The sequence below is a fragment of the Bubalus bubalis genome, chromosome 6 (assembly GCF_019923935.1).
Source record: "Bubalus bubalis isolate 160015118507 breed Murrah chromosome 6, NDDB_SH_1, whole genome shotgun sequence".
In the NCBI taxonomy this organism is placed as follows: Eukaryota; Metazoa; Chordata; class Mammalia; order Artiodactyla; family Bovidae; genus Bubalus; species Bubalus bubalis.
The window spans coordinates 21,137,952-21,155,355 of record NC_059162.1 but is presented as its reverse complement, the minus strand read 5'-3'; the positions used below and the strand labels follow the sequence as shown (position 1 = coordinate 21,155,355).

General features: G+C 45.4%; 2 non-coding genes across 2 annotated transcripts; one reads left to right on the top strand and one right to left on the bottom strand.

Annotated features, from left to right (window-relative positions):
• Nucleotides 1-2,645: 2,645 nt before the first annotated feature.
• On the bottom strand, nucleotides 2,646-2,718 carry TRNAV-AAC. Its single transcript has one exon. It is a non-coding gene; the product is annotated as a tRNA-Val (tRNA).
• A 10,952-nt stretch (nucleotides 2,719-13,670) lies between these two features.
• Nucleotides 13,671-13,742, top strand: TRNAH-GUG. The gene has a single exon. It is a non-coding gene; the product is annotated as a tRNA-His (tRNA).
• Nucleotides 13,743-17,404: the final 3,662 nt, after the last annotated feature.

The following is a 17,404-nucleotide window of genomic DNA, read 5'->3' as shown; positions in this document are numbered from 1 at the left end:
TTCCTTCTTTGGATATATTTAATATTTGTAATTAAAAAAATGAATGACCTGGAAGTGAAAGAACAGAAGAGCTGTGGAAGAGGTATTAGAAAGGTGAGAGGAAAGGATAAAAGGGAGGAAAAATCTAGTTCTTGCAGAAGGTGTGTTTAAGTTGGGGATTCAAGGGGAGCAGCTCTTGGAATAAGAAAGGTGTTTGGGAGGCAAGTGGTTCATGAGAATATTGCAGACAATTTTATTCATGTTACGTGACTCCTCCTTGGTGTTTTGTGAAAGAAATATACAGTCTTAAATTTCTTGCCAAACATTTTTACCATTTGTGTTCCTCTTTGATGGGCACCATATCCTGTGGAGCCAGGCAGGCTTCCAGTTCAAAATGCTGGTTTCAGATTCCCACTCACTGATGAGTGACTAGACAAGTTACTTAACCTTCCATATCTGAGGTTTCTCATATGTGAAATGAGGATGATGATACGATGGAAGCCTGCTGAAAGGATAAAGTGAGAACACCCATGTAAAACTTGTAGACAGTGCCTCAGCACATGGCACTTTGCATGTCACCACTGAGTGTAAGGTGTTGCATTTTGGCACTGCACTGCATAAAGTCTGGGTGTGGCTTTAAGTTCCTGATGCCTTACAGTGGCAGTGGTAGCCTCCTGGGCTGGTGGGATCTGCCAGTTTACTAGTTCATCTGATCAGCTCATCAAAGAACAGTAGTCCAATTCCTTGCTTCAAATATCCCCCAATAAAAAAAATTAAGGTTTTAAGTGGAAAACCTTCTTATACATGACACAAGACCCAGAATTTTAGATAAGATATATATTTATTTATGACTATGTAAAAATTTAAAGTTAAAATATAAGCAATGCTCCTTACTATGTATATATGTTTGTATACACACACACACACACACACACACACACACACACACATGCGAATGATTCCTAGTTACATATACCCCAAAGAGTACTCCACTGGCCCCAGTCAGGTTCCCACTCCCACTCCCCCACCAACATAACCACTTTCACTGACTGCTTGGCTATTGATCTCCTTATCTCTAAATAAATACTGCTATCGGCACTCAGATTTTCCAGTTTCCCACCCAGACCCTGAAGACCAGCCTGCAAATGGAAAAGTGAATTTCTGTGTTTCCTTGCCCACCAGTCATCCCCAAGGTAGCCCATAGGTCTTGCATTCACCTGCAAACCCACACTGCCCACCTTGCCCTTCCTCATGGAACCGGCAAAGGAAAATGCCAGAACAAATGCCAGGCCAGCAGCTTTGCAATTTGGGGTGAACCGGATTCCTGGACACCTCAGTAATGGTGGGCACGGCTCCTGAATGAGGCGCTGTGATGCCCCAACCCAGCGACGGCTCCCACCGCGGTACCAGCCCTCTCCTCTCCCTTCCAGTCCCTTTCTCTCTTCTGGCTCATTCTCTGTTCTCTCCTGGTCTTGTCCTTCCTCGGATGTTTTCGCCGGCCTCACACCTTTCTTTTCCCTAAGTCCAAAGACAGGTAAAGCCTTTAACTGTGTGGATCACGACAAACTGGTCTCTTGCCAGCTGCAGCCACACGGACCACACGCACTAAACCGCTGCCCAGAAGCACAAATAGTCGGAGGAAGGGATAGCAAACACCAAGAGCCAGCAGCTTCCTTCGGGGGCCCCTCGGCTCAGGCTCGGGCGTCTCTTGGGCGCAATGCGCGGCGGGGGCGCTCAGGTGACCTTCTGCCCTAGGAACATCTCGGCTTCCCGACGGGAACGAACAGGCTGCGTGGACTCCATCTCTCCCGCTGTCTGGAGAAACGCCGTGCTAGGAACACACTATTAGGCGGAAACTGCATGCTGCGAAACACAGGTGGCTCTGCCTAGGTCCCTAAGTATGCTTGCTTTCGGTGGGAGGGAGGAATAAACTTGTCTCAGGTCTCTGTGGCACAATCGGTTAGCGCTCTGGGCTGTTAACCGAAAGGCTGGTGGTTCGAGCCCACCCAGGGAGTTGTTTCACTCTTTTAAAATGTAAATGATGTACGATTGCTTCTAGTCTGGGCATCCTCTCCCAAGCTCCACTACTACCCTACTCCACTGTGTCTTGTATACACACACACGGAAGGACGTACGACCAGATAGTACCTGATCCTCAGAGAGGATCTCTGCAGGAAAACAGGTTGACTGGGAATCCTAGAATTCATGAAAGAGTAGGCTCATCATCATCATCCTGTAATCTCCTTTTACCAATGAAGTTTCTTCCACTGTTAGTAGTGGTCTCTATTTAACTTTTTCCATATATTTTCCGAATAATTTTGTTCTTTTCTTTTCCTCCGTTTTTCATTCATTGAATCATAGAAAAAGCAAGAGAATTCCAGAAAGACATCTATTTCTGCCTCATTGACTCCGCTAAAGCCTTTGTTTGGATCACAACAAATTGTGGAAAATTCTTCAAGAGATGGGAATACCAGACCACCTTACCTGTCTCCTGAAAAACCTGTATGCAGGTCAAGGAGAGTTCAAACCAGTCAGGAAAGGAAATCAACACTGAATATTCACTGGAAAGACTGACGGTGAAGCTGAAGTTCCAAGCCTCACTCCATGCGGCAGGCCTTCATTTTGGGTTTAAAATATGAATCTAAAAGCTTGCGGGAAAGTGGAGTTGTTTCCGCCCGGTTTCGAACCGGGGACCTTTCGCGTGTTAAGCGAACGTGATAACCACTACACTACGGAAACCACACGGCCGCTTTTGTCTAGTGACATATCCAAGAACTGCATGTTTGAACACACCTGACCTTCAAATTTTCAAAGGAAGAGGATTCTGGAAACACAGGCAATCCGTCAAGTAAGGATCTGCAGTTCCTGAAAGGAGCTGATTTAGGGTTCCACGCTTCTCCAGGAGCGAGGTCCCTGTGTGCCAGCTTTGCGCCCAAGCTCAGAGGTCGCCCCCGCTGAGGCCTCAGTTTTCAGGAGCCCTAGCAGCCAGGGGAGTTAGGTGAGTCTGATCCCCAGGCGGCCCGACGTCCTGCAAGGTGGACGCAGCCCTTTCAGGCTGCGAATGCGCGCTTTGCAGTCCCTTTTCATGGAGCCAGCGGGCAGCGAGCTCGATGCTTTAAATTCCACTCGTGAAACGAATGACATGCCCTCTCCTCTGACCTGCCCTCCCCTCTGCTCCGATGCGCCTGACCCGCGCTCTCTCACAGCCCTATCACAGCACTTCTATGGTGCCGTCGGGCACTGGGCGGGCATGGGGGCAGGGGTTTCTCAGGATCTAATATAACTGAGATAACGCAAGACTTGCATCACATTTTCAAGTTTAGCAGGAAGTGCAGCAAAGGCTGAGGCTCAGGTCATTTGTTGAATTCGTTTGCCGACCTGGCCCCGCATAAAGCCGCGGAGGAGCCAGGCGCAGTCCACGCAGATCTGACGGTCTTCATTCCTTTCTCATCAAACTTGAGATTATTCTTGAAGGACAGCTTTGCTTTACATTTTACAATGTCTGAAAAGTCTTTTGTTTGCCTTTTTTCCAGTTTGAATTTTCCAGTTCAACATTTCATGGAGAGTGAATTTTAACAGAGAGGTAAAGGCGGTTTTCTCAGAAAGCAGGTGTCTTGAAGAGTTTTCTTGTTCACCTCACAGCAAGCAGAATTTCTTTTCGCTGAAAGACTTTAATGCCATGTTGTCTGTGTGTTTGTCTGTCTCTGGTTTCCTTTAGAAATAAAGCTTCTCAAGTTTAGGGATGCATATGCCGTTTTTTTCCAGCAGTGGCTTTTCTCCTTTTCTTAGGGCGGCGGTCACTGCGTTTCTTTCCCGTCTGAGGTTCAGGGGCTCAAACCCCCAGGAAGGCGCACCCAGGATGCGCACCGGCCCCCAGGGCCGCGGGGCTCCGGCTGATTCCGCGTGGATTCCGAGTGCGTCTGGAGGTCTGAGTCCCCAAAGAGGCGGACTTGAAAATGGCTTTAGATCAGGACGTTTTGAGAGGGTAACAGGCAGGAAGGCCAGGGGTCTCCATACCGAGGAAATAGCCTGCAAGTGTCAGACATTTTTCTCTCTCGTAAGCGGCAGGAGGAAACAAACTAGCGATATTTTTTCCTTCTCTATACAAATTTAAAAGGAGGTTTCTCTTAAAATACTGTGTTGCCATAATGACACCTGGTTTCACCTGAAGTTAAGCAATGCCTTTTTCTTATGGAAATGTTTGTCTTAAGCTATGCTAATGTACTATGCATTTACCCCCAAACTCGGTCTTCAAGTCGGTTCCGCCTCTTGGCTCAGAACCTATTTGACAAACCAGTATGTTATACTCAGATATTGTTCCCCTAATCTATGTAAATGAAACTATTTGTATGGTGGTCTGCCCTTCTTCAAGATTCAAGTTAATCATTTTATGGCCCAGGATAAACCATTTGGGGCCACGATTATCCCAAAATGCATCTTATGGGTGAGGGGCCTGGTGCCATTCTGAATTTTAAGACATTCCTTTCTTTCATTAACAGACTGCTTGCTAGTGACTATATAACATCCAGCCGAAGCTAGCAGGGGAGTACTCTTCTGCCCCCTTCTGATGCCTATGTGAGAAGCTTTCTCTATCTCCTTTATACTTTATTTTTTTTATTTTTTTTTTTTGTTTTTGATTTTATTTTATTTTTAAACTTTACATAACCGTATTAGATTTGCCAAATATCAAAATTAATCTGCCACAGGTATACATGTGTTCCCCATCCTGAACCCTCCTCCCTCCTCCCTCCCCATTCCATCCCTCTGGGTCGTCCCAGTGCACCAGCCCCAAGCATCCAGTTCCTTTATACTTTAATAAAACTTTATTACACAAAAGCTCTGAGCGGTCAAGCCTCGTCTCTGGCCCCGGATTGAATTCTTCTCCTCCGAGGGCCAAGAATCCCGGTATCTTTGCGTGATTCAACAACAACCTTTCAGTTTCATGAGATTTCCCCTTGCTTTCCTCCCCTACAGGTCCTAGTTTTCACCTCTCACGTCCAGACAGAGGAGCGGGTTCGTCGTCTTTCTGTCGCGTCCGGCGTGCTGCCGTCCTGCTTGGACCGGACGAGGGTGCGGTGTCCTCTCTAGGTCAGGGTGGATGCACAGCGGGCGCCCGAGGGACCACAGACACACAGCGCCCTGCAGCACCAGGAGAAGGGGCGGGGATCCAGAGCCGGCGGTTGGAGCGCGCTGAAGGGAGGGAGCCATCCCCTGCCCCCGAAGAAATGCCCAGAAGAGAGACGCAGCCCAAGACAAAGCGCAACACCGGCTGCCTTACACCTCGATCAGAGGTTCAGCCTCATCCTAGGCCGATCAAAGTAAGTGCCGCAGGTCGTGGGGGAAGACCTGCAATCCAGGTGTGGTGAGAGGTCAAGCTCTCTTCCCGAACCCATTTCCTTGTGAAGCAGGGGCCACTTGGTTCTCAGCCGGTGAAGAGCGTGTCAATCTACTCCCTGAGGTCTGTCCCGACTCCGGGGCCTCCCCGATAATGGCAGGAGGACCAACTGGATGAAGGCCAGGGAACAGCTGTACCGTCCGGAAGAGGGCTCTCTTGGCCCTTCAGGAACCTGGAATCCCTTCTCTTTAGGATGTAGAGAAGGTATATGTGTGTTAGTCGCTCAGTCCTTTTGGCCATCCCTTGGACTGTAGCATTCCTCTGTCCATGAGCCAGCGAAGCCCAAAACAAACACAATCACAATGCAATGGCCGGGAATCGAACCCGGGTCTCCCACGTGGGAGGCAAGAATTCTACCACCGAACCACCAATGCTGCCATAGCACGCATATTTGCAGGGATAGCCTAGATGGAGTTTTATTCAGGTCTTTCTCAAGTGCAGGCCACTCATGCCCTGTGCTTGTAGGACGGTCTAGGCTTTCATCCTCCGCTCTCACCTGCCCTCTGCCCTCTGGCCTCCTGTGGGTTGCTTTGGCGGGCACTCAGGTGTGCTTTGGATCCATCTGAGTGGTGGAACTGCCTGGTGCTCGTGCTCACTGGCCCAGTCTTGTCCAAAACTCTTTGCCATGCCTTGGACTCTAGCCCACCAGGCTCCTCTGTTCATGGGATTGCCACGCCCCTTTGCTAGAAACCCATCGTGGCAGTGCAGCTGCCCCCTTGGCTCCTGCCTGGCTCCCTGTGCCCAGCAGGGGGCATAAAGTGTTCTGTCAGGACACAGAGGTGAAGAATCCTTCCCTGTGGTTGGAAGATGAGAGAACCAGATGGGAAATGCTTCAAAGGGAGGGGAATACTCTCAAAAGCTTCCCAGAACTGCTGTGTGGGTGCTGTCGGTTGGGTGGCTGGCCTATGACAATAATGCTTAGTCTTGTGTTCTGGCTTTGACCCATTCCCAGGTCCAGTCTGAATTCAAGCACAGAGGCACCCTGTTTTCCCACACATATGTCATTCTGCCTCTCTTCAAAGTGGCATTCTGAACCACCTTTTCTATCTCAGTGAAGAGCAACCATGTAGGTCTTTTCTTTTTTTTTCCCTTTGTTTTGCTGAAATGTCTAGTCAAGGCTATGGTTTTTCCTGTGGTCATGTATGGATGTGAGAGTTGGACTGTGAAGAAGGCTGAGTGCCGAAGAATTGATGCTTTTGAACTGTGGTGTTGGAGAAGACTCTTGAGAGTCCCTTGGACTGCAAGGAGATCCAACCAGTCCACTCTAAAGGAGATCAGCCCTGGGATTTCTTTGGAGGGTATGATGCTGAAGCTGAAACTCCAGTACTTTGGCCACCTCATGCGAAGAGTTGACTCATTGAAAAAGACTCTGATGCTGAGAGGGATTGGGGGCAGGAGGAGAAGGGGACAACAGAGGATGAGATAGCTGGATGGCATCACTGACTCGATGGACGTGAGTCTGAGTGAACTCCGGGTGTTGGTGAGGGACAGGGAGGCCTGGCATGCTGCGATTCATGGGGTTGCAAAGAGTGGGACACGACTGAGTGACTGAACTGAACTGAACTGAACTCAGGAATATAAAAAAGGTTTAGCTTTAGATAAATTAGTGCTCTCCATGCTACAAACAAGAATAAAATTCAAGTTGATGATAAGGATGAATCTCAAATACTTTTACACTCCTGAAATTCTAATAATTGATTATAATTACATAGAAAATATTTGTCCTGTCATGCTCCCAGAGATGACTCCTGGTATGTACCACACTGCTTTAATAATTTTGGTCTAAAAACTCCTTCATGGTGACTTTCACATTTATTATTATTTATAAAGTTTAACTAAATAGTTATGTAAAGTTTAAAAATAAAATAAAATTAAAAAAAAAAAAATAAAATAAAATTATGTATCCCAGTAAATTAAATATACCATATAATATCTTTTAAATCTGGATTAAGTCTTTTGAGTCTCAAATCATAGTGACTTAATTATTCCCCTTTCAATTTGGGGTCAATGCTTTTAGCTATCATCTAATATGTGCTTCTAAGTAGTATTTATCTGCCACGATTCAGCTCAATTTACGATTTTAAGATCTATCATTAACTTTAAGTTCTTTGACTGATATTAAATTGGTTGGATTAATGTATAATCTTTGCCTGGAGAATTTCTATTTAAGGTAGAAATAACAAAACACTGTTTAAATATAATGCTGCCCACATTTTTATAGATTATATATAGAGGGGCTATAGGTTAACAGCTTAAGAGAATGTGTGGGTACCTTTAGGAGATGTTCCTGAATGTAGCCGTAATGTCACTTGAAGAAGAGCACAACACATGGACTCCCTAAGCTGAGAAGTAAGGACCTGTTGTTTACTGGAAGCACTCGTTTATTTTTTTTTTTTTTAATTCCTGATTCTTAGTTACCTGTCTTCTAGATCTCAAGTCACCATTTTTCCATGTGCTATGTAATTCTTTTTTACTCACTGCTGGGGTCCTTAGGCACTGGCAGGCAGATGAACCTGAGAACATGACAGGTTGTTCTCCTGCTGTGATTTTTATTCGTGTGTGTGTGAGAGAGAGAGAGAGAGAGAGAGAGAGAGAGAGATTCTTATTTTTGATGCCTCCTGGTGTGAATGCACCAAGGAGTGGGACCTTGACTTTGCTCCTGATACAGCAGTTTTCCTGGAGAAGGGCCTGGTGCCTGGTGAGCGCCTAGTAAGTGCTTGCTGACTGAAGGACTCCTAATGCACATTTGCGGAAAACAGATGAGGAGGACAGAAAGTGGGTAAGATCCACAGAGGCCTAGAGTATGAGGGACAGAGAGAGACAGAAGGGCACAGACTCCAAGAGGGTGAGAGAGGGGCAGAGAGAAATGTCCTAGAACCCAGAGACATCCTCGACTGAGTACAGAAAATTGAAAGAGCTCTTGTTTCCTCCTGAGCTTCAACTGAGGAATCAGTGGAAGGTGAACCAATAACTCTAAGGATCCAGGTGTGCACACGATGTATTATCGGTGCAGGATTCTGTAGCTTGCAACAATGTGTCTCAAATGAGATAATTTTTCCGGATGTAGCCATGTACTGTCAAGATATCATGCGGAGAGAGCCTCGGGCTTGCAAATGTACCCGTATATTGGAGGGAGACCCCACATTAGATTGTGTGCATCCAACCAAAGCAAAAATTCAAATCATAGGGGAAGGGAAGAGGATAAATGTCTGGGACTAGTGGGCTTTTTTTTTTTTTTTTTTAACTCCTGTAATCCATAAACTGCTCTGCAAGAGGCTCTCCAGAGTCATTCTGGCTGGTCTTGTCTGGACTCAATGACTTGGTCACCACTGAAAACAGTTACAATTATTAGAATACTTTCCAATCAGCTTGGAAGTTTAGCTGCTGAATATGTGTAATCTCTGAAATGTACACATTGTCTTTTCATTGTACCTCCCGCTAAGTTGAGTCAGTAGGGCACAAATTCCTTTGTTAGAGTAACAGACAGGTGTATTGACAATTTCTTGTGATGGCAAGACCATGAAGAAAAAGACTCTTTCCTTGAGTCGGCAAAATACATTGGAATATACATTAGCACATCTATTTAGGGGAAACTAAGAACATAAAGAGATGCCTTCAGTTTCTAGCAAAGGTGCAGCGACAGAAATCAGATTAACCCTCCTTCCTAAAGCTCACTCTCCCCCTTTGTCCCACTCCCAAAGGAACAAAAAGACAAAAACCATGAAATACTAGCTTCTAAGACACTGGAAATCAGGCAGCAAAGGATAGCAAGCCCTGAGAGGTGACAAACAAACAAGATGAGTCTTGCCATGGGCCCAGCTTCCTGCTTTCGGTGAGTTCCCACGCTGGGCACCAAGAGGAGGATTTGAGGTCAATCCACTGGACTCAAGAAGCTGAGTGTTGGTGGAGACCAAGGCAGCTAGAGTTCACAGGACAAAGATCCAATCATTTGCTTTGCAAATGATTCCTATTTGCAAAGCAGAAGTAGGGACACAGAGGGAGAGAACAAAGGTATGGATATCAAGGGGGAAAGGGGAGTCAGAGGAATTGGGAAGTTAGGATTTACCTATGTACACTATTGATGCTATGTATAGAGTAAATAACAAATGGGAACCTACTCTATGGCATAGGGAAATACCGAATGCTCTGTGGTTACCTAAATGAGAAGGAAATCCAAAAAAGAGGGGATATATGTATATGTATAGCTGATTCACTTTGCTATTATCACAACATCGTAAATCAGCTATACTTCAATAAAAGTTAATAATAAAAGAAAGAAACATGAAGAAAGGTCCAGTGATGAGAGAGAGTGGGAGAGAGAGAGAATGCTGGGATATGAAAGGGTCTCCCTCAAGTACTCAGCAGAGTAATGATGGGGTATTGTTATGAAGAAAGTGCCTGAGGCCAAGGAAAGAATGTTTTAAAAAGATCCTGGTGCAATGCCTGGTGCTCACACAGGACAAGCAATTGTATTCGATCCCCCCAGACAGAATGGACTCCTCCTAACTCCTGGGCCATTGGGAAGAACATTCAGAAAACTCTTGTTACAGTATTGGGAATAAGCAGCTCTAGACTGACCTACCTAAAAAAATCACGAAAGGAAGATCCAAAGGGATCAAACCATTTACAAGTCACTCAAATGTACCCCAGATAAAGCTCAAGACGATTTGTAGGAATACCAAAACAGCCAGTGCCCCAAATGGGAAACTCTGACAGTGCTTGGCCTCCAGTCAAAGGATGCCAGTCATGCAAAGAGGCAGGAAAATGACAGGTAAGGAGGAGACAAATGAATGAATGAATCAGTCAGTGAATTTGAGCCAGAAGGGACACAATGTAAAAATCTGCAGAGAAGACTTTAACAGTTATCATGACGGTATACATATGTCCAAAATGTTAATTAGAAACACAGAACACACAAAAATGGCAAAAAATATCAAACTTTAGAGCTGAAAACTATAACATCCAATGCAATAAATTCACCAGATTGAAGAGCAGATTAGACATGGCAGAAAACAACATAAACAAGATTATGGAGCACAAAGCAATGAAAAGCTGTTCACAGTATCCAAATGGAAACTCACTGTCCAAATAAAAGGCTTTAAATGAACATAGTGTCATTGAAGAGTCGTTGTTTTTCAGTTGCTAACCTGTGTTTGGCTCTTTGTGACTCCACTGACCACAGCACTACAGGCCTCCCTGTCCCTCAATATCTCTCAGAGTTTGCCCAAGTTCGTGTTCGTTGAATCGGTGATGCCGTCCAACCATCTCATCCTCTGTTGCCCTTTTCTCCTTCTGCCTTCAAACTTTCCCAGCATCAGGTACTTCTCCAAGGAGTCTGCTCTTCTCATCAGGTGGCCAAAGTATTGGAGTTTCAGCATCATCCTTCCAATGAGTATTCAGGGTTGATTTCCTTTAGGATTGACTGGTTTGATCTCCTCGGCATCCAAGGGACTTTCAAGAGTCTTCTCTAGCACCACAGTTCCAAAGCATCAGTTCTTCAACATTCTGCCTTCTTCATCGTCCAACTCTCACATTGGTACATGACGACAAGAAAGATCACAGCTTTGACTATATGGACCTTTGTGGGCAAAGTGATGTCTTTGCTTTTTAATACACTGTCTAGGTTTGTCATCGCTTTCCTTCCAAGAAGCCAGTGTCTTCTAATTTCATGGCTGCAGTCACCATCCGCAGTGGTTGTAGAGCCCAAGAACAGAAAATTTGTCACTGCTTCCACATTTTCCCCTTCTATTTGCCATGAAGTGATGGGGCTGGATGCCATGATCTTAGTTTTTTTAATATTGAGTTATAAGCTGGCTTTTTCACTCTCCTCTTTCACTCTCATCAAGAGGCTCTTTAGTTCCTCTTTGCTTTCAGCCACTAGGGTGGTGTCATCTGCATACCTGAGGTTGCTGATATTTTTCCCAGCAATCTTGATTCCAGCTTGTAACTCATCCAGCCTGGCATTTCCCCTGATGTGTTCTGCATTCAAGTTAAATAAACAGGGAGACAGTAAACAGCCTAGTTGTACTCCTTTCTCAATTTTGAACCAGTCAGTTGATCCATATAAGGTTCTAACTGTTGCTTCTTGACCCGCATACAGGCTTCTGAGGAGACAGGGAAGACGGTCTGGTATTCCCATCTCTTTTAGAGTGTTCCACAGTTTGTTATGATCCACACAGTCAAAGGCTTTAGTGTAGCACAAGAAACAGAAGTAAATGTTTTTTTCTGGAATTCCCTTGCTTTGTCTATGATCCAGCAAATGTTTGCAATTCGATCTCTGCTTCCTCTGACTTTTCTAAACCCGGCTTGTACATCTGGAATTTCTTGATTCAAGTGGAATGCTGAAGCCTACCTAGCTTGAAGGATTTTGAGCATAACCTTACTAGCATGGGAAGTGAGCACAATTCTCCAGTACTTTGAACGTTCTTTAGCACTGCCCATTGAATGCTAGCACATCACTGAAAGACCTGATACATGGGTGACTGATGCTCCTGAAAATACCCAGGGACGAGGAACAGGTTTTGGAGGAACAATGTCAGATAATTTCAATCATAGTAAAGATTATAAACCCACCGATCCAAGGAGCCAAATGAACAAAATGAATGAGCACAACAGCACGGAAAAAACACATCTAGTCTCATCGTAATTAAGGTGCTCAAAGCCATTGAAAAAGCATATAGTCCCCGAGGGACCAGAGGAGAAAGACCGGATACATGTAGAAACAAAAGTGCACATGTCGGATTTTATCAGAAGCCTAGAAGTGAGGGACTTCCCGGGTGGTCCAGTGGTTAAGACTTTGCCTTCTTGGTGTGAGTTGGATGTCTGGTTGGAAAGCTAAGACCCAACAGGCCTCATGGCAAAAAAAAAAAAAAAAAAAACACACACACACACACATGAAACAGAAGCCATATTGTAACAAATTTAATAAAGACTAAAAAGAGAGAGAGAGAGGAGAGAGATGCATGGAAGTTATAATACAGTGGAGCAGCCTCTTCAAAGGACAGAAGCCAAAAACGTCAAGGTGGAATTCTACCACTGCTGCTGCTGCTGCTAAGTCGCTTCAGTAGTGTCCGACTCTGTGCGACCCCATAGACGGAAGCCCACCAGGCTCCCCCGTCCCTGGGATGCTCCAGGCAAGAACACTGGAGTGGGTTGCCGTTTCCTCTACCCACCTTTAAAGTCCTTCAATATGAAGGTGAATAATGACCATTACAGACATACAAAGGCTGAAAGACTTCAGCAGCAGCAGACCCACTATACAAGGAATGCTAAAGGAATCCTCCAGGAAGAACACCACCAGATGGAAATCTGGATGTACGCACAGGGAGGAAGGAAAAGAGAAATGGTATCTGTATGGGGAAAATAAAAGATTTTAAATATAAATCCCTATAGAAATATGTAACTGATTAAAACACAGAACAGTGGATTTGTTACATACTCAGTAAAGGAGAAAGGTAAAGAAATACGGTTACTGGTTTCACTGCTTCAGGAAATTCTGGACTCCCAGGGACCTGGCAAACCTCCTGTGCACCATGACGCCGGACAGGAGGGAAGCAGTAGAGGAGCCCTTTTGCCTTTCCCAGAAAGGTTGCGCCTCGTAGAAAGACCCACACAGCTTTTGAGTGTTTCAAGGAAGGCGTTCCTAAGGTGTGTTTAGAACAACCAACCTTTCCGTGAACAGCCCAAGGCACTAATAGGTGGCGCCACAGAGACACGCTCGAGTAAGGTACTTCTCATCCCCATGGATGCGTAATTACCCGCTTCCACGACCGGTGGAGCCACACCCATTTCCGAGGGCAGAAACGCGCCGGAGACGCCCCGGGCCGGAGCCGAGGGGGCCGGAGGGAGGTTGGACGCCGGGTGGGCTCCGTACTGGTTCTTTCGGTTCTTTGCTCCGCCTTCACCCGGCCGTCTGCACCGCTGGTGTTGCCCTCCCTCGGCTCGACCGCGGTCGGTGGGGCGGGAGCCGGAACCAGCTAACCGGGAAGGTGGATCCAAAGGGACGACTGCGAAGAGCTGGAAAAGAAGCCGGCGAGGTGGGGACGAGGACCGCCAGACTTCCCAGAAGGAACGTGCCGCATCTGGGGAGATGAGAATTGGTGTTTGGTTTGATTGTGTTTCCTTTTGTCACAATGTATCAGAACTGAGAGACAGAGCGGGGAAACCGACGAGCGAGCATGAAAGAGAGAAAACGAATAGCTGCAGTTCCCAAGAATAAAGCAGCGCAACGATCGAAATCATTTTCACGTCAAAGGACAGACAGTAAAGACCGTTCTCATCGCCTGGTATGTGGCGCGCCGTGATCGTATAGTGGTTAGTACTCTGCGTTGTGGCCGCAGCAACCTCGGTTCGAATCCGAGTCACGGCATGGCCTCCGTGTTTCACGTGGCGTCTGACTTCTTTTTCTTCAACACGGTAATGGTCTGCACTGGGTTCTGCAACATGTGACCGCCCATTCTATCCGAGATAAAAATTATTAAGGTGTATTCACAGAACAAGATGCACAAATCATGAATGAACAGCTATTTGATGTGAAATAATCACCAAAATCAAGAGGTACAAAATTTTTTTATCAGCCAGGTATGGAAGATACACTTTGATACATGGATGAAGCCCTCTGGCACGTTTCCCAGGTAATGCCTATCCGTCCCCTGCTACTTTAAACTATGAGTTTGTCCTTTCCTCAGTTCACCTGAAGGAATATAGACATTTTACTATATAGGGATTATCAAGCAGAAATTCTGAAGTCGATTTCACCCTAGTAGGGAAATCACAGAGGTCAGAACGCCGGGAAGGCAACGGACAAGACGTTCCATTGGAGAAAGCACCTTCAAGATCACGGAATCTCTGCTGCCAGCTAACTATAAGCATGGACCCGTCGGGCCACCATCTTGCACTCAGGGTCGCCCTCCTCCCCTCCCCCACCCTTACCAAATCACTCCCTGCAAAGTAATTCTAGCAAAGATCTCCCAATCCTCCCGCCCCTCCCCACACAGGCAGAGCACCCACTCTCACCCACCGGACTCACCGCCTTTCATCAGCTCTTCCGGAACCACATACACGCACAGCCACTGTTGCTGCCTCATCTACCGCTGCCTCTGCAGGCTTGGTCCACACCCCTGGCCCCCGCCCACCAGCCCCGCTCCCTCGCTCACCTCTTGCCCTACAGTGGACATAACATTTGTCCTAACAGGTCTTCTGAGCGAGCTTCCAAGGGAAAAGGGAAACCGTGCCCACTGCCTGGTAGAGACCACGGGGATTCCAAACAACAGCAGCTGGAGAGGCAGGGCATTTCCCTGGATCACCATCGTATTGATATTCTGACGTTGATTTTTACATGAACCACCTGCCTATGCTGCTGATAACAGTTTTCCCTTGATGGTAGTGAGATGAATTGGCCATTCAAAGTACTCAGGGAAATGAATGTGAATGAATAGGTTGAAAGAGAATATTTTAAAAACACATTCTGCACTTGCTCAACTGAAAGTGGGTGGAGATGGTAAAAGCCTGGGAGGCTGGGCATGTCCACTATTGCTGGGCCAGTCACTGGAGCTAAACCTGTCGACACTGGGAATACCCTGAGCCTGGGCCTCTGTCTCTGAGAGACACTTAGGAAAATCCATCTACACCTCAGCGACCGACCACAGCACCTGGTTCCCTTTTCCTGTGAAGCCTAAGCCGGGGATCACAAAGGTAATATTTTAATGACCAGAAGCTATAAGAAAATACTCTTGACATATTTACTCATTCGGGAAATAAACGTCACACTGATAAGGAGATAACATTACACAGCCTCCAGCATGACTGCTTTTTAAAAAATTCATACGCTAAATGCCGACAAATGTGGAGCAATTGCACCTGTAGCAGTCAGTTCAAAATCATTCTAGAAGACTGTTGGCAGTTTCTAATAAAGTTAATCTTGTACCTACTTCATGGCCCAGCAATTGTACTACTTCTATGAATGCACAATATGCAAAAAATTGGTATGGGATATTCATCAAGAACACCAGTTGACACCAAAAAATCCCGACAAAATTACTCCAATAATACCAAAAGTAGTGAAATGTGCATAACACTATGAATATGTTTAATGAACAAAATGTTGCATGAAAGCAAAGTCAGTTACCAAAAATGTAGCTTCCTTCATTTGAATTTCAAGAGCAGGCAACAGTACACTCTTGCAGTAGATCTCAGAATGGTAATAAAATAAGCGATCTAGTGTAGGAATTGCCTAGAAAGTGGCTCAAGTGGCATTTCAAGGGTGGGGGAGATTTTCTACACCTTGATCTGGGTGCTGATTACGTTTGCAAAAATTCAACAAACTGTGCCTATAGTTCAATGATTTACTGTTTCTGTAAAAATCAGTGGATGGTGGATGGAAAGGAGCTGGTCTAGACCATGATGACTAGTTTGCATTTTAGTGTAAACCTCTTCAGTATGCCTTCTCCTTTAGTGTAAGAAAAACCCCACTGATATTAGACATATCTTTACCAGAAAACAACAACAACAATGACCATGTTATCTTGTTAGTGTAACTATAGGCAAGGCTCCTTGAAGGGCAATATTTAAACTTTGGGGATGTGTTCTGTTCAACAGGGAGACAAGCAGTTGTTCTAGGTTTTGCTTTGACTGGCAGGTTTGTGCGCTGTGGGATTTACTCCTCTTCTTGCTGCATTTTGCTTCCAGGCCAGTGGCAAATTCTGCTCTCCCACCACTGCTAGGGGGCATAGCTGGTGCTGGAATTAAAAGTAAATGGATAGACTATTACTCAACCCAAAAAAAAAAAAAAAAAAGAATGAAGTAATGCCAATTACAGCAACATGCATGGACCAAGAGATTGTCATCCTAGTGAAGTAAGCCAGGCAGAGAAAGACAAATATCATATGACATCGCTTATATGAGAAATCTAAAACACAAAACTAAAACTGATACAAAGGAACATATTTACAAAACAGAAATAAACCCACAGACATAGAAAATAACATTATGGTTACTAAAGGGGAAAGGGGGAGGGGTAAATTAGAAGTTTGGGATTAACATATACACACTACTACTATGCAGAAAACAGATAACCAACAAGCACCTCGGGTATAGCCAGGGACCTATACTCAATATTTTGTAATAATCTGTAAGGGAAAATAATCTGAACCAAAACTAGATGTATATGTGTGCGTAACTGAATCACTTTGTTGTACACCTGAAACAAACACAACATTGAAAATCAACTATAAGTCAAAGTAAAAAAAAGAAAAAAGGCAAATGGCAAGACAGGCGATAGACACTACCTTGCCTTAGCCTGGATGTGAATCGCGCGCACACACACACACACACACACAGGAGGGCCTATGTCCGGGATCTCGGGGGAAAGCAGGTCACCGGGAATCCTGGAATTCACCAAACAGTAGGCTCATCATCTACCCTGTAAACTCATTTTACTAATGAAGTTTCTTCCACTGTTTGTAGTAGTCTCTATTTAACCTTTCCCATATACTTTTCCAATTAATTTGGTTCTATTCTTTTCCTCCATTTTCCATCCACTGGATCATAGAAGAAGCCAGAGAATTCCAGAAAGACATCTGTTTCTGATTCATGAACTACTCTAAAGCCTTTAACTGTGTGGGTCACAACAAACTATTGTAAATTCTTCAAGAGATGGGAAAAACAGACCACCTTACCTGCTTCCTGAAAAACCTGTATGCAGGTCAAGGAGAGATGAAACCAGTCAGTCCTAAAGGAAATGAACCCTGAATATTCCTTGGGAGGACTGATGGTGAAGCTGAAGCACCAAGTCTCACTCCCTGCGCTGGGCCTCCATTTTTGTTTAAAATATGAATCTAGAGGTTTGTGGGAAAGTGACATTATTTCCACCCAGCTTTGAACCAGGGACCGGAGAAGGCAATGGCACCCCACTCCAGTACTCTTGCCTGGAAAATCCCATGGATGGAGGGGCCTGGAAGGCTGCAGTCCATGGGGTCGCTGAGGGTCTGACACGACTGAGCGACTTTACTTTCACTTTTCACTTTCATGCAT